The sequence below is a fragment of the Bos indicus x Bos taurus genome, chromosome 22 (assembly GCF_003369695.1).
Source record: "Bos indicus x Bos taurus breed Angus x Brahman F1 hybrid chromosome 22, Bos_hybrid_MaternalHap_v2.0, whole genome shotgun sequence".
Classification (NCBI taxonomy): domain Eukaryota; kingdom Metazoa; phylum Chordata; class Mammalia; order Artiodactyla; family Bovidae; genus Bos; species Bos indicus x Bos taurus.
Window position 1 is genome coordinate 3,675,967 of NC_040097.1, and position 15,750 is coordinate 3,691,716.

Genomic DNA, 15,750 nt, shown 5'->3' on the forward strand with positions numbered 1-15,750 from the left:
CCTTTCTCACCTCTGGGTGAAGCAGCAGGAGAAAGAAACCGTTTATGTAATGGTGTGACTGCACGAATGCCTCAAACTCATTTTTTCTCCAGTTACCACATTTTCTGACAGCTAGTTTGGAAGTTGTTAACCAAGAAAATGTTTTTCCAGCCAGAGAGCTTCCAGTTAGAGATACAAGTTTATCAGAGCATAACTTTAAAGAACACATTGAAAGAGAACTTCAGGTTTTAAAAGAGAGACAGTGAGTGCTTTTTCATGGATGACACAGAGTGGGAAGAGGATGACTCTAAGAAACCTGTATTGTTGTTCAGTTGCTCAGTCATGTCTTTCCCTCTGCGACCTCACGGACTGCAGCACGCCAGGCTTCCCTTTCCTTCACTGTCTCCTGGAGTTTGCTCAAATTCATGTCCACTGAGTCGACGATGCCATCCAACCATCTCATCCTCTGTTTGCCCCCTTCTCCTCCTGCCCTCAATTTTCCCCAGCATCAGGGTCTTTTCAATGAGTCGGCTCTTTGCATCAGGTGGCCAAAGTATTGGAACTTCAGCTTCAGCAACAGTCCTTCCAATGAATATTCAGGGTTGATTTCCTTTAGGATTGACTGGTTTGCTCTCCTTGCAGTCCAAGGGACTTTCAAGAGTCTTCTCCAACACAACAGTTCAAAAGCATCAGTTCTTCAGTGATCAGCTTTCTTTATGGTTCAGCTCCTGCATCCATACATGACTACTGGAAAAACCATAGCTTTGACTAGATGGACCTTTGTCAGGAAAGTGATGTCTCTGCTTTTTAAAATGCTGTCTAGGTTTGTCATTGGTAACTTGCCTGCTAAATTCCTTGAACATTTAATTTGTTAAATATGTGTTGCTTCTCAAAGGACTAGATGGAGAGACTCCTTCAGGAGAGCCTGCTGTGGGAAGCAGGGTGACTGAAAGGCCTTGATGTTCACCCCTGGACCCACAATTGCATTTTGCTGAGGCCACGTTCCCCTAGACTGTTTCTAAGCAATAACTGAGCAGGTGGGGGGGGGTCAATATTGAACCAATATTCTATTGGGGAACTTTGGCTTAGTGACTCCCCATAGGCCCGGCCCAAACGTTCTTAGAACTGTGCTGTAGCCAGAGACTTTCCTAACCAGTTGTCTCTCCTTCCTGGCTCTTTTCATAGGTCAGGCCTGCTCTCCCTGTCTTGCTCCTGCTCACCCCCCCACTATCCTCCATAGATGTTTCCCTAAGGAATCTCTTCTATGTCTATCCCACTTGGTACACACTTTTCAAAAGATGAACATAAATAATAAAAAGGTTGGGAGTAAGTCTTGTATTTCACCTTAGAATTTCTACCCACCATAAAGACTATTGTTCTTTAATTCAGTTTCTTTCTTTCTTTATTTTTAATCTCCAGGAGAAAGACTAATTGACTTGGCTTGAGCCAGGTAAATCAATGAACTGTGGTCAAGAAAGTGAGTCATGGGAATGCATGGTGGCCATGTGGATGAATTATGGATTATTGGATTTTTTCTCCAAGAAAAGGTTGGAGAAGAGGATACCAGATGATAATACAATAAAAAATTTCCACAGGGTCTTGAAGGCATTTCAGGTTTTCAGAACTCTTTGGAAAATCCAAAATCAGAACTCTTTGGCAAAAGGGGCTGGAAAGAAACATTCGTAAACCTAATCAGCTGGTGTCTTAAGGGTGCTGACGATTGTCAACGCAGAGAGAAGCTTTATGGAAAATGCCCAGAGGATAACAGCGTCATTAAGCTGGGCCAAGGGCCCTGGGATGGCGTGGGAAGGAGTTAGAGGCAAATTTGTATCTTCTTCCCAATTCCACTAGCCTTATCTGGGTTCCCCTTGGGCAGGGGCAGTGATGGAGGTACTTAACAACTATAACGGCTATTCAGATAACAAATTATTTAGGAACCCTGAGGTCTAAATGCCAGGGGAGACACAAGATACAAAAATCTAGAAGGAGCCAGAGGCAGGGATCGAAATCCGGGAATGGAGCCAGGGGTTTAGACCTGGGAGGCAGATAGACCAGAGAGCATTGTGGGATTGCCTGACATGTCAGTCACCATTTATAGCTTGCTTTTAAGGTCTGGCAGGAATATGATGAGTGGGTGGGATGGTCTTATTGAAAAGTCCTGGGGTAGAATGGCCGACGCACAGGGTAAAATGCACACATTGAATTCTTACCATGAGCTGAGTTGAGCCACAATGATAGATTAGTGTCCCTGGAGCCTTAATGGAATTTCCCAGGAGAACTCAGGGCCAGAGAACACCACGTAGGTCAACAGAAATCTGTAATTCGTGGATATCAGAGGCTTCGGGAAATAAAGAAAATAACTATGGAAAGGGATTTGGGGTATTTGGATCTTCTGAGATAAAAGGAGGTGACTTTGTGACTGTCAGTGGAGTGCAGACATAGGCCAACAGCAGGCAAGTTGAAGGAGTCAGAGATCTAGCACTCTGTACTTATCCTGATTCTGGGCAACCACTAACTAAGCTGTCACATCCACTCTCCTCTGAGCACATGCAAAGTGCCCTTCATGCATCTGCTGTATGCCAGACATTGCCCTGAGCATTTATTGTGCACTTCCTCTTTGAACCTCAGAAAATCTGTGATCATTCCCATTTCACAGAGGAGAAAACTGAAGGTCATAGGATGAAGTCACCTGCCAAAGTCAGACAGCTAGCACGAAACAGATCTGGACCTTGAATACCAAGTTCAAGTCCAGATTGAGCACCCTACTATACCCCCCTCCACCCTTGCCTTTAATTTAAACTCTCTCAGTTATCAACTTTATTACTCATTTTCCCACATAAGACTTTGATGCTCACAGTGGTCCTTTTAACTAGTACCCGGAGTCTTACTGAGTATTATTTTAAAATAGTGTTTGTTTTTCCCCCCTTTTTTTTGAGCTCAGTTTTTTTTTTTAAACTGGGTAATATAGCCAAAATTTAGAGACACAAAAGAGCATACAAGTGTTGTTTCCGCATTACCCAGCCTCTGATTATGATGAGGTTTAGAAGTCATTTGTATTTTCTTTCTTTCATGTCAATTACCACCTTCACTATAGAATTGTTTTTTTCCTCATTGCAATGTGTTATAGAAGCTTCTAATATATGAAGGGAACTAGTCCTACGCCTGTGGTATGAATTGCCAGTATTTTTCCCAGTTTCTCTTTTGCCTTTTGAAAATGTGAAGGTTTTTTTCCACGGAGAAACATTGTGGCAGTCAAATCTGTCAATTTTTAAATTTTATGACTGGGATATGCCATTCTCAGACAGCTACACCTCACTCCAAGATTATAAAACAAAATTCCCTGCGTTTTCTTCTATTACTGTTTTGGGTTTGATCCATCTGAAAACTTTTTGCTGTAATGAGATATGGATTCAAGTTAAGTTTTTCATAACAACAAGCCAGTTATTCCAACAATGTTTATTGAATAATCTTTGTTCCTCACCGATTTGAAATGCCACATTTATTCTGTGCTAGATCTCTCAATATATTTAATTCCGAGCTTCATGTTATGGATATGTTTGTCTCTTGATGTAAGTACCACACTGTTTAAATTACTGCAGCTTAATATCATGTTTTAATGGCTGGGAGACCCCGTCCCTTTCTTTCGGCTCTTCCTTTCAGAATTCTCCTGGCTATCTGATTGTTTACTTTTCCATGTGAATTTCAGAATTCATCTCTCTAGTTCTCCCCCATCTCTAGGACCCCAAAAACTATTTTTTTTTTCTATTGGAATTGCACTAAATTTACAGATTAATTTAGGAAGAAATGACTTCTTTATGCGTTGAGTCATCCTATTTAAGAAGAAGATGTAACTTTCTGGGACTTTCCTGGCAGTCCAGTGGTTGAGAGTCTGCTTTGCAGTGCAGGGCACATGGGTTCAATTCCTGGTCAAGGAACTAAGACCTCCCAGGCCACAGAGCAACTAGGCCTGTGTGCCACAACTACGGAGCCCAGGCGTCACAGTGACACAGCTAAGATGCCACGAGCCACAAGCAAGGCCTGATGCAGTCGGATAAATGAATAAACATACGTTTTTTAAAAGATTAACTTTCTTGTTTAAAGCGTTCTTTGATGTCCCTCAGGAATGTTAATTTTTCAAATAGAGTTTTCATGCATCTTGTTAAGTTAATGGATGGATCAGTTCAGTTCAGTCGCTCAGTCGTGTCTGACTTTTTGTGACCCCCACGGAATGCAGCACTCCAGGCCTCCCTGTCTGTCACCAACTCCAGGAGTCTACTCAAACCCATGTCCATTGAGTCGGTGATGCCATCCAACCATCTCATCCTCTGTCATCCCCTTTTCCTCCTGCCTTCAATCTTTCCCAGCATCAGGGTCTTTTCAAATGAGTCAGTTCTTTGCATCAGGTGGCCAAAGTATTGGAGTTCCAGCTTTAGCACCAGTCCTTCCAATGAATAGTCAGGACTCATTTCCTTTAAGATGGACTGGTTGGATCTCCTTGAAGTCCAAGGGACTCTCAAGAATCTTCTCCAACATCACAATTCAAAAGCATCAATTCTTCGGTGCTCAGCTTTCTTTATAGCCCAACTCTTGCATCCATAAATGACTACTGGAAAAACCATAGGTTTGACTAGATGGACCTTTGTTGACAAACTAATGTCTCTGCTTTCTAATATGCTGTCTAGGTTGGTCATAACTTTTCTTCCAAGGAGCAAGCATCTTTTCATTTCATGGCTGCCATCACCAGCTGCAGTGATTTTGCTGCTGCCCCCTCAAAAAAAGCCTGTCGCTGTTTCCACCGTTTCCCCATCTATTTGCCATGGAGTGATGGGACCAGATGCCATGATCTTAGTTTTCTGAATGCTGAGTTTTAAGCCAATTTTTCACTCTACTTTTTCACTTTCATCAAGAGGCTCTTTAGTTCTTCTTCACTTTCTGCCATAAGGGTGGTGTCATCTGCATATCTGAGGTTATTGATATTTCTCCCGGCAATCTTGATTCCAGCCCAGTGTTTCTCATGATGTACTCTGCATATAAGTTAAATAAGCAGGGTGACAATATAAGCCTTGACGTACTCCTTTCCTTATTTGGAACCAGTCTGTTGTTCCATGTCCAGTTCTAACTGTTGCTTCCTGACCTGCATAGAGGTTTCCCAAGAGGCAGGTCAGGTGGTCTGGTATTCCCTTCTCTTTAAGAATTTTCTACAATTTTTTGTGATCCACACAGTCAAAGGCTTGCAGAGTTAATAAAGCAGAAGTAGATGTTTTTCTGGAACTCTTGTTTTTTCAATGATCCAATGGATATTGGCAATTTGATCTCTGGTTCCTTTGCCTTTTCTAAATCCAGCTTGAACATCTGGAAGTTCACAGCTCATTTACTGCTGAAGCCTGGCTTGGAGAATTTTGAGCATTACTTTACCAGTGTGTGAGATGAGTGCAATTGTACGGTAGTTTGAGCATTCTTTGGCATTGCCTTTCTTTGGGATTGGAAAGAAAACTGACCTTTTCCCATCCTGTGGCCACTGCTGAGTTTTTCAAATTTGCTGGCATATTGAGTGGATGGATAATCTACATTTTTATTGCCATTATAAATATCTTTTTCCCTGCCATCATATTTCCTAACTAGATGTCATTTTAGCTACAGTTGTAAATCTCCACTCTGACAGTATTGCTGCAAGTTATCTTGGGAAACTTCACATCTGACTTGGGTTCCAGTTGTTGGAACTCAGCAACAACTCCAGTTGTTGCCAATTCAGGTTCCAGTTCCTTCCACCAGCCTATAGTCAAGACCCAGACCCTTTGGATTCTGAGGGTTCTGGCAGAGGGAATGCCCTACCCATACAGCTAGGTGCCTTTAGGATGGGTGCCATGGGTACTCAAATAGGTTGATGATGTTATGTATGTCATAAACAATTACAAATGTGTATGAATCCAAAGCCTTTTCATCCTCTGGGACAGAGAAGAAGATAGCAAAGTAAAGTTTATGTTGCTTCAGTCTGAAACCGTTTGGATAAACTTATCTCTGGTATCCTAACAATTGATCACTTGGAGGAAACTGAGGCAGTATTCAATATTACATGTTCTAAAGATGCTACGCTATTTTTTCCTCAAATCACAAAAGGTGATAGGGTGTCAGGTGTCCTCCCAGGAAAATTGAATCAGTCTGGTATTGGAATTCATCAATGTTCATTAGTATTCTTGACCATCACTGGTATTTAATGAACATCTATTATCTATGTGCCATCTAGTGCTGGGATTTTGGACACGGAAATGAATAAAGCTACAAGTCCCACCATCCAGTAGGGAAGACAGGCAGAAAGTCAGTCTAATGAATAAGGACAAATATTCAATAGACTTATGTTCAACATGCCACAGGAATGTAGAGGAGGGGGCTGTGGAATTTACTTGGATTTGGGCTTCCCACGTGGCTCAGTTCAGTTCAGTTCAGTTCAGTTGCTCAGTTGTGTCCGACTCTCTGTGACCCCACGGACTGCAGCACGCCAGGCTTCCCTGTCCATCACCAACTCCCGGAGCCTACTCAAACTCAAGTCCATCTCGTCAGTGATGCCATCCAACCATCTCATCCTCTGTCATCCCCTTCTCCTCCCACCTTCAATCTTTCCCAGCATCAGGGTCTTTTCAAATGAATTGGTTCTTCCCATCAGGTGGCTAAAGTATTGGAATTTCAGCTTCAGCACCAGTCCTTACAATGAATCAATCCAAGGATTGATTTCCTTTAGGATGGACTGGTTGGATCTCCTTGTAGTCCTAGGGATGATCAAGAGTCTTCTCCAACACCACAGTTCAAAAGCATCAATTCTTCAGTGCTCAGCTTCCTTTATAGTCCAACTCTCACATTCATACATACCCACGAGGCTCAGTGGTAAAGAATCCATCTGCCAAGCAGGAGATGTGGGTTCATCCCTGGGTCGGGAAGATGCCCTAGAGAAGGCAATGGCAACCCACTCCAGTATTATTGCCTGGGAAATCCCCTGGACAGAGGAGACTGGTGGACTACAGTCCAGGGGGTCCCCAAAGAGTCAGACAGGACTGAGCGACTAAACAGCAACAGTGGAAGTCTGGCTTTAGAGCTAGGCTTTTGGCTTTTGAGCTAGGCCTTAAAAGGTGAGGAGTAGTTAACCAGTTCAGCAAGGGTAGCAAAGGGTACTAGGACCTCTGGGCTTTACCTGAGAGCTAGCACTGGTGGGGGCTGGGCCTGGCTCTTGCCCAGGGCAGGATGTTAGGAGTGGGAAAGGGGTGTCAGTGGCAGTTACTGTTCCCAGGAGCAGTGCTCAAGCAATCTGGAGTGGGATAAATGCCCTAATTCTCACTCACCTAGTGGGACAGTTCCAAAATGTGTTCTACAATACTGCTCAAGGGATTGGGCCCCAGTTGCTCAAAGGGTAACTTGCTCCCTAACACACATCTTCTCTGCTTCCTTCCCTTTCTGTCCTACTTGTCCAAGTCCCCACTGGATCCCTTCCTGGGATCGCCTCTTCAGCAAACTGCCTGCTTACGTGCTAAGTCGCTTCAGTCCTGTCCGACTGTGATCCCATGGACCGTAGCCCTTCAGGGTCCTCTGTGCATGGGACTCTCCAGGCAGGAATACTGGAGCGGGTTGTCATTTGTGCTCAAATCCTGGTGTCATGGTGTGCGTCTGGGCAACTAAGCCCATACAGCAAAGGATGGGCAGAGTGCATTCCTGGCAGGAAGAAAGTGTCATCGAAGGCACAGAGGTATGACAAAGCATGACTTGTCTGGGGACCAGAAAGAAGTTAAATACTGTATGGCCGTAGAGCTGTTCAAGGACGCTCAAGGGAGATGAGCTTGTCAGGCAGTGTGGAGAAACATGGGTGCGGGGGTACCCAGTGGCTTGACCCTTTGTGGAGAAAGGATGTGGGATTAAAACGAAATGTTTTAGAAGTTCCGGGGATGATTTGGTGGTGGGCAGGGGCACTGCCTGGGGGCTTCTCTGGCGGGGGGGGGGGGGGGGCGGGGGGGGGCGGGGGGGGGGCGGGGGGGGGGCGGCGCAGAGGTAAGGAATCCGTTTACAATGCAGGAGAGTCTGCCTGCAATGCAGGAGAGGCAGCTTCCATCCCTGGGTCAGGAAGATTCCCCTGGAGAAGGAAATGGTAACCCACTCCTGTATTCTAGCCTGGAGAATCCCATGGACAGAGGAGCCTGGTGGCCTGTAGTGCTGGGGGCCTCAAAGGGTCAGACACAACTGGAGCGACTAAACCACCAGCACCCGGGGCACTGCCTGGGGAGCAGCGAGGAAGAAGACCCTGCCCTTCTCTTCCTCTCCTCTCTCTGACGCTTTTGCCCAGGGTTCGGGGCTCCCAGCGCCAGCTCTGGGGCTCAGCACACTCCACCCCACGTGAGCGAGCCTCCAGCCTTCCAGGAGAGATGCTGGCCGCCTCCCCCACCTGCGGCGCCGGCGCCGAGCGGTAGCCGAGGATGCAGCGCAGGTAGCGGAGGTGGGCGGGGCGCCGCCTGCAGCCCCCACGCGCCGTTTCCAGGCCTGGGACGGCTGTCTGTCCCCAGCGGCGGCACAGACGGAATTTTCCTTTCTGCAGCTGCGCCTTCGCGCCGCCGTCCCCACTCTCTGAATGCCGGGCTCATCCGAGGCCTCCTACTCAGGCGGTCATTGATATTCTCATCCTGTTGCTGGCTCCTGTCAATGGAGGACGAAGGAACCGGGAAGGGCTCTCAGAGAGGCTGGGGGGACCAGGTGCCTTTCCTGTCTGCGTGGACACGGGGACAGGCGTTTCGGGCGAGCACGTGGTGCTAAGCAGACCTGTGCCTTATTTTCTTTTCCTTCTGTCTTTCCTTTTTCTTTCTTTTCCCTTTCCCTTCTTCCTAGGCCCTGAACTAGGCATTCCGGATTCAGAAATGACTCATTTGAAACCTTTGCCCTCAGAAAGCTCCCAGTCGAATGAGGGAAACAGAACACGATGACCCAATACTTACAGTTTTGTGTGCTGAGTACTGTGATTGAATTCTTTATGTATTTCAAATATTTGTTGAATGATGAAAGAAAAAAATTGAATGAATGTTAGGGCAGGGAGGAGGGAGGTGTAGTCAGGGAGGAGGGAGGTGTAGTCAGGGAGGAGGGAGGTGTAGTCAGGGAGGGCTTCATAGAGACAGCGGTGTCTGAGCTCATTGGGAAGGGCTGGTTATAATCACTAGCTCTTGCTAACTGCCGGGTACCTCAGTAGGCCCTTTAAGCTGGAATCCTCATGACAAAACTGTGAGGCAGACAATCCTACTTTACAGAGGAAGAAAACCTCAGAGAGATTGGATAAATTGCCTGAGATCATAAAGGATTCCAGAACAGCTCCGTCTTCTGCAAAGCCTACGGTTGTTCCACCAGGCCTGGGGAAGCATATCCCAAACAGGGACCAGCTTGAGCACAGGCTTGGGGGGCACACTATACATGACAAAGGAGCTTATTCTCTGAAGCCCTTGGCTGTCACGTTCTCTAATATACTCCAGCACTTTCCAAAGCACTCACTGTGGCTTGCAGGAAAAGCAATTGGCAGGTGAGTGTTTAACACTTCCTCCTAGAGCTGGGAATTAGAGTCTGAATCTCAGCTCTTCTGTGATGGGCTGTGTGACCTTGGGGAAGTCCCTTCCCCTCTCTGAGCCTCTTTTCCCTCATTTGTTTAAATGACTCTGTGATTCTTTGAGGTGTAAGAATTCAAGGCAATGTGTGAAGCCTTGAATTACAATCTATCCATTCAAGGTGACTTTGGGATACCCAGGACTGGCTCTTGATGAAGGGTTTGGCTGAATCACCAGGCAAGGGGACTTTTAGATAATTGGATAGGGAATGCCTTCCATCTTCCAAGAAATGAGGGTCCTGGCAGACAGCCTGCTGCTAGCCTGCTTCAAATGGACCAGATGCTATTTTGGAGATGAGAAAAGACTTTCTCTTGACAGTGGCAGAGTAGAGAGAAGATAAAAACCAAGAAAGAGAAATACTGATTGACTCCTGATCAGGAATGGGAGACAAGCAAGCCAGCCAGGTGTCTCCAGCCCTTGAGAAGGCCTCTAGTCCTGGCAGCATCCTGCAGATGTTCACGGTGATAGGGAGAGGATGGAGAGAGAATGCCGATGGGCTTTCAGGCTGAATCATACTCATGAAAACGACAGTCAAGTGTTTGACCTTGGACTATGACTCTGTTTTTCTCCAATCCCTGGAGCTGGTTGTTTTCAAGAGAAGAAGAAATGGGGCCATCTGCTCAGAGCTGGCCCTGGCACTGAGGAACTTTTCCCTGGGGACAGCCATGCAGGAACTCATACAAGGTGGTGTCAGAGTTGGGGTGGCAAATGTTCTTCTCAATGTACAGATATTTACATTAAGGAGTAAAGCCATTAACGCCTCATGCCATCTCACCAGTAAAGAAGAGGATGTCTTTTTTTTTTTTCTGGCCCAAATCCTCAGGTTCTCGGCAGAGATATTATAACCATACTTTCAAAATAAAATCTTCACAGAGTCTATGAATCTCATCCTGACCTCTTCAAGAAATGGGAGACTCAAAAGAAAATTGACTGCAGAATATCACATAGCTATTAAGTGATAAGCCACGGATTCAAATACTAGTCTGTTTCCAAACTGGAACATAAGTTTCATTACACTCTTTTTTTTTTTTTTTAAGAAATAATTGCTATTATGAACATGTACTTACCATGTGCCAGACACTGTAATGGGCACATTTTATACATGATCTCTTAATTTTCTTCAGTAACTCAGCAAAGAATGATTAACCCCACTTTACAGATTAAAAAAACTGAGTCTTACTAAAGAAATTGCAGGAGGCTGCCTGGCTAATAGGTGGCTGAGGCAAAGGATAAACCACTTGGATCTGACACTAACGATCTAATTGATCCACGGTCCAGGAGTGGTGGAGCAGGATGGGAGTCAAGAACTTCCCACTATTTCTGTAAACAGCTCATTTACTGGCCTCTTGTAAATATCTCGTCCTACCACCTGGAAGGCACCTCCTTGAAGAACAACTGTAGCAGAGGTAGAGAGAGGGGGTTGCCTCCTGTTCGGACTTGGTACAGAAGGCTCAGCTCTGTCCCTGGGATGGGGTTAAATGCTAAGTGGAAGGGATGCTCTTTTACTTATCTGTGAAGTGGTGTGCAGATGCTGCTACAAAACAACCTCTGATGAATTCTCTGAGTTTCTCAGGCAGGGAAAAACCCACTCTGTGCTGCTCCTGCATGCATGACAGAAACAGAAATGTTCCTCTATCACCATGGCAACAGCCAATACACCCGCATCCCACAAGAGGCCAGAGCTGCTCTGTGGGGAGCTGTGGTCCAAGCTTGGTGGGAGTAGGAGTGGGGTGTATGGGGGGGAGGGGTGTCTCATCAGCTAGATTCTTCTTGCTTGAGGCCAGCTTGTTCCTGGAGCAGGAATGTTTATACAGGATTCTGAGCCTCCTATATCTGCAGGAATTTGGGCAAAGGGAGATGGCAGGGAAGCTGAGGAGAGTCCAAGAGGCCTATTATTTTTTTCTATGGCTTCCAATAAATGTATTTAATAGGCAAGCTGCTGATGAATGCCACCCTTCTAAAGACGCCTGTTGATACACCCTAATGCAGAATCTCATGGGCCTTGCACACAACCAGATCTGACTTACAGCTTTGTAACTTTTTAGTTCTAAGAGCTCACGTTAGTTGGCGTACCCTCTCTGAAGTCTAATTGCTTCATTGGCAAAAGGGGGATATTTAACACCACTATGAGAGGTTAAATGAGGTGACACATGGACAGTTCCTGGTATCCGGTCAGCATCTAATCAGTTGCAGTGAGTATTATGTCCCCAGTACTGTTAGAGAAATGGAGACTTGGCGAGGGGACCGTCTCTGACTCCCTTAAGTCAAGGGCAGACTTGGAATTAGAATTCATGCCACCTGTGTTGCTTCTGGGCGCCCCAGCTTCTCTCTCTTCCTAGAGCCATCTGCCAGTGTTTAGCCTCTGGCCCTGTGTTCCCCAGCTCAGCCTGGTGACGTCAGGTGCTTACTTCCCCCTATGGGGCCCCGCCCAGAAATCTCACAGCACCAGACCTTGGGGATCACCCAGCTTAGTTCCCTCTCCTTCATCTTTTCCAGCCCAGGAAATAGAAGTCTGGAGACAGAAGTGAAGTTCCTTCTTCAAGGTCATCCAGAAAGGCAAAGTCATCAGTTAAAGTGCTTGTTAACCTTTATTTTGGCAGCGATAACTCAGCCTGGGAGTAGCTGCAGAGGTGAATCTTGTGTCTTCTATGAATTCCCTTGGGTGTGTAATGTGGTGATACGTATGTATGAGAAGAGGTCTTATTTTGCATTTTAGTGTGCTAGTGGCAAGTTCTATGATTCCCCTGGCATCAGAAATATTAATAGCTAACATTTGCACAGTGCTTTACAGCTGATAAAATACACTCACATACTTGATCTTATTTAGGCCCCCAAATAGTCCTTCAAGGTCGTTGTGATAATTATTGCCATTCTTCTACAGATCAGCAAACTGAGGCTGAGAGTGACTTCTTCAGGACACAGCTACCATGAGGCAGGTTTAGGAGTTGAACTTATATTTGTGAGATTCTTAAATATAGCAAAGTGGCCCAGGCGATGTGCCACCTTCAGAGACTTCAAAGATGCGGACATGGCTGTCTTCTGCGCCAGGGTGGAGGAGAAGGGCATCCACAGGGCTGATGGTCACGATGGCCTACCGGAATACAGATGACAAACCCTCAGTTCAATCAGGTTCTCCAAATGACAGGTCACAAGATAGTACGGGAGGCAATCGTGATGCCTCTTCCAGTAAAGCTTTGTCACCTTCGAAGTTTTCCCATGTTATCTCATGAGAGGCCCAAGGAAGACCTGTTCCTTCCGGTTTACATAAGAGGCCCAGGTTGCTGAGCAGCTTGTTGGAAATTGCAAAGCCAGTGAGTGACAGAGCCAGGACAAGGACCTATTATACTTTCTGAACCCAAAGTCTACCTCGCCTTAGGGCAGCTGGGTCTGAATGGGGTCCCAGATCCTAAGGCATGAGGGAGGGACAAGGATAATACCTATGTTCCAACAAACTTCCGTGTTTGGGAGGAACTGAGACAGTGCGCCAAGGTTTGCCTTTAAGCTCAGTTTTTTGAGCTCTGCCTGCAGAACGCTCCTGTAGCCAGCCTGGCTGCCTGTGAGCCTTCTCCACTGCACTGTTGCTCAAGGGGAAGAGAGAAATTCAAGAGGCGGTAAAGCATTTAAATTGGTTCCTGATTTTAGCAGGATTCTTTTCATCTGCAGTCGCCAGATGTTTGCTTGTGTTTACAATTCAGTAGGAAGATAAAGATTACACAGGGAAGGACCTCAAAGAGTCCTAGGCTTCCAGGCTTGGAAGAGACATCCGAGATTCTGACAGTTGGTTTAGTCAATCCCTGAATGATTAAGAAAGATGGGGGAGACACCCCACCACCTCCTGCCTTCCTCACCAATCGCTCTGGGAGAAATGCCTTCCCCCTGCAGACGAAGAATGGTGCTGGTTGGTTTCAGAGGAAGATAGGTAGAAAAGGGCCTAAGTGCACCAGAATTTTCTATTTTACAGCATTTCCTACTCCTGCTTCTCCTTCAGTTCCAGAGAAAAGGCACTGGTAGCTCAGATGGTCAAGAGACTGCCTACCAATACTGGAAACCTGGGTTCAATTCCTGGGTTGGGCAGATCCCCTGGAGAAGGAAATGGCAACCCACTCCAGTATGCTTGCGTGGAGAATCCCGTGGACAGAGGAGCCTGGTGGGCTCCAATCCACGGGGTTGTGAAAAGTCAGACGTGACTGAGCGACTAACATACAAGACAGATGAAGAGCACTGTGTTCTCCTTGCATCAGGATCCTAGATCCACAGGTTAGGATAAGGGAAAACTTTGAATTACAGCTCATGAAAAATCCCAGCCCATTTATAATGCAGCATCTTTGCACGCTGCAAAGACACTTCTTGGCAAGGACTCAGAGGAACACAGAAGATATTGGTTTAAGCAAATATGATTTACAGTTGTGCCAACAAATGAAAATCTTCTGACCTTATTCAACTGATTAATAACCTCCCATGCCCAATCATAAGAAAATAGTCTGTTCTTCTGCAAGAGTAATATCTTATTAAAACCAACCAGAAGATAATTGTGAATGAGTTGGAATGTTTGATAAATATTTTTACTGGTCTTGTGGGCCTCTATTGTATCAGTGAAGAACTCTCTAGGTAAGCAATTCTCTGGGAACATTTTGGTCTAGCACTCAAGACTGGGAAACTTCTTGTGTGTTGGATATTATATGAGGCTTTGCAGATCATTCTAAGAGAACTAGGAGACAGAATTCCTCACTGGGATTGCCATCTAAAGAAGTAGCTAGATAGGGACTTCCCTGGTGGTCTAGTGGCTAAGACTCTGTGCTCCCCATGCAGGGGGCCTGGGTTCGATCCCTGCTCAGGGAACTAGATCCCACATGCCTCACCTATGAGTTTACATGCCACAGCTAAAGATTCTGCATGCCACAAAGAAGACAGAAGATCCCAAGTGCCACAGACATGGCATAGCCAAATAATAAGTAAATATATTTAAAAATTTAAGAAATAGCTGGAGAGACACTAACAAAATAAATATATGCATAACTACAGCCCCTCAGAGCACCTCTACAGACATTTGAGTACATTCCACATGCCAGGTGCTATTCTAAGGCTTAAGGAGTACAATGTTAATACAGGGAAGGTCTTTGCCACCAAGGAATAGATCTATACATTCTTATGACTTACCCAGTGCATCATCCCTGACTTTGCTCTTGCCATCTGCTCTGTCTTGATTGCCTCCTTCAGCCTGTCCTGGTTATCTGAATTCTACCCACTTCATAAGCCCTCCCGTGTGAAATCTCTTCTACCCCAGAGATCTCCTCTTCCTCTGGCTCCTTTGGCACTCACTGCCTGCTCCACTCTCTGGTCACACACAGCTGTTGTTGTTGTTCAGTGGGTAGGTCACATCCAGCTGTTTGCAACCCTGTGGACTGTAGCACACCAGGCTTTCCTGTGCTTCCCCATCCCTTGGAGTTTGTTCAAACGCATGTCCATTGAGGTGGTAATGCCATCCAACCATTTTATCCTCTGTTATCCCCTTCTCCTTCTGCCCTCAGTCTTTCCCAGCATCAGGGTCTTTTCCAGTGAGTTGGCTCTTCGCATCAGGTGGTCAGTTTTGGAGCTTCAGCATCAGTCCTTTGAACGAATATTGAAAGGTCACACACAGGTTTCTCTGCTATTGTTAGTTATGTGTTCACCTGTTTCAAAGTTGTCTCCTTATGGGCTCAACTTGTATTTTCTTCATCCTTGAATCTCCTCTACCCTCCAGTGCCTAGTATCATGCTTTGTGTGTATCAGTTTCTCAAAGCATGTTTGTTAACCTGTTGATTTTTGAATATTATATATGCACTACAAGCTTAATGGTTAGGGGGAATTACTTAGTTAAATATGAAAAGAAATATAACCCACTCATCCACACACACACACAAAAAGTGATGCAGTGTCTGAAATCCCAGATTAGAGATTCATGCCTTTGAAAAGATTTCCCTCACTTTCTAAAACAGTACTTCTAGGAAGGACAATATATTAATCAAAGTTTATTTACTTAACATATTAGTGACTTACTAGTTTTATTCTCCAACAGACTCAAGAACTAAGTTGGGTACAGCTGGATTGTAAAACAGCAGACTCCTTGCTATGTATCAGGCAGTGTGCTTGATGCTGGGGTCCAAAGATGACC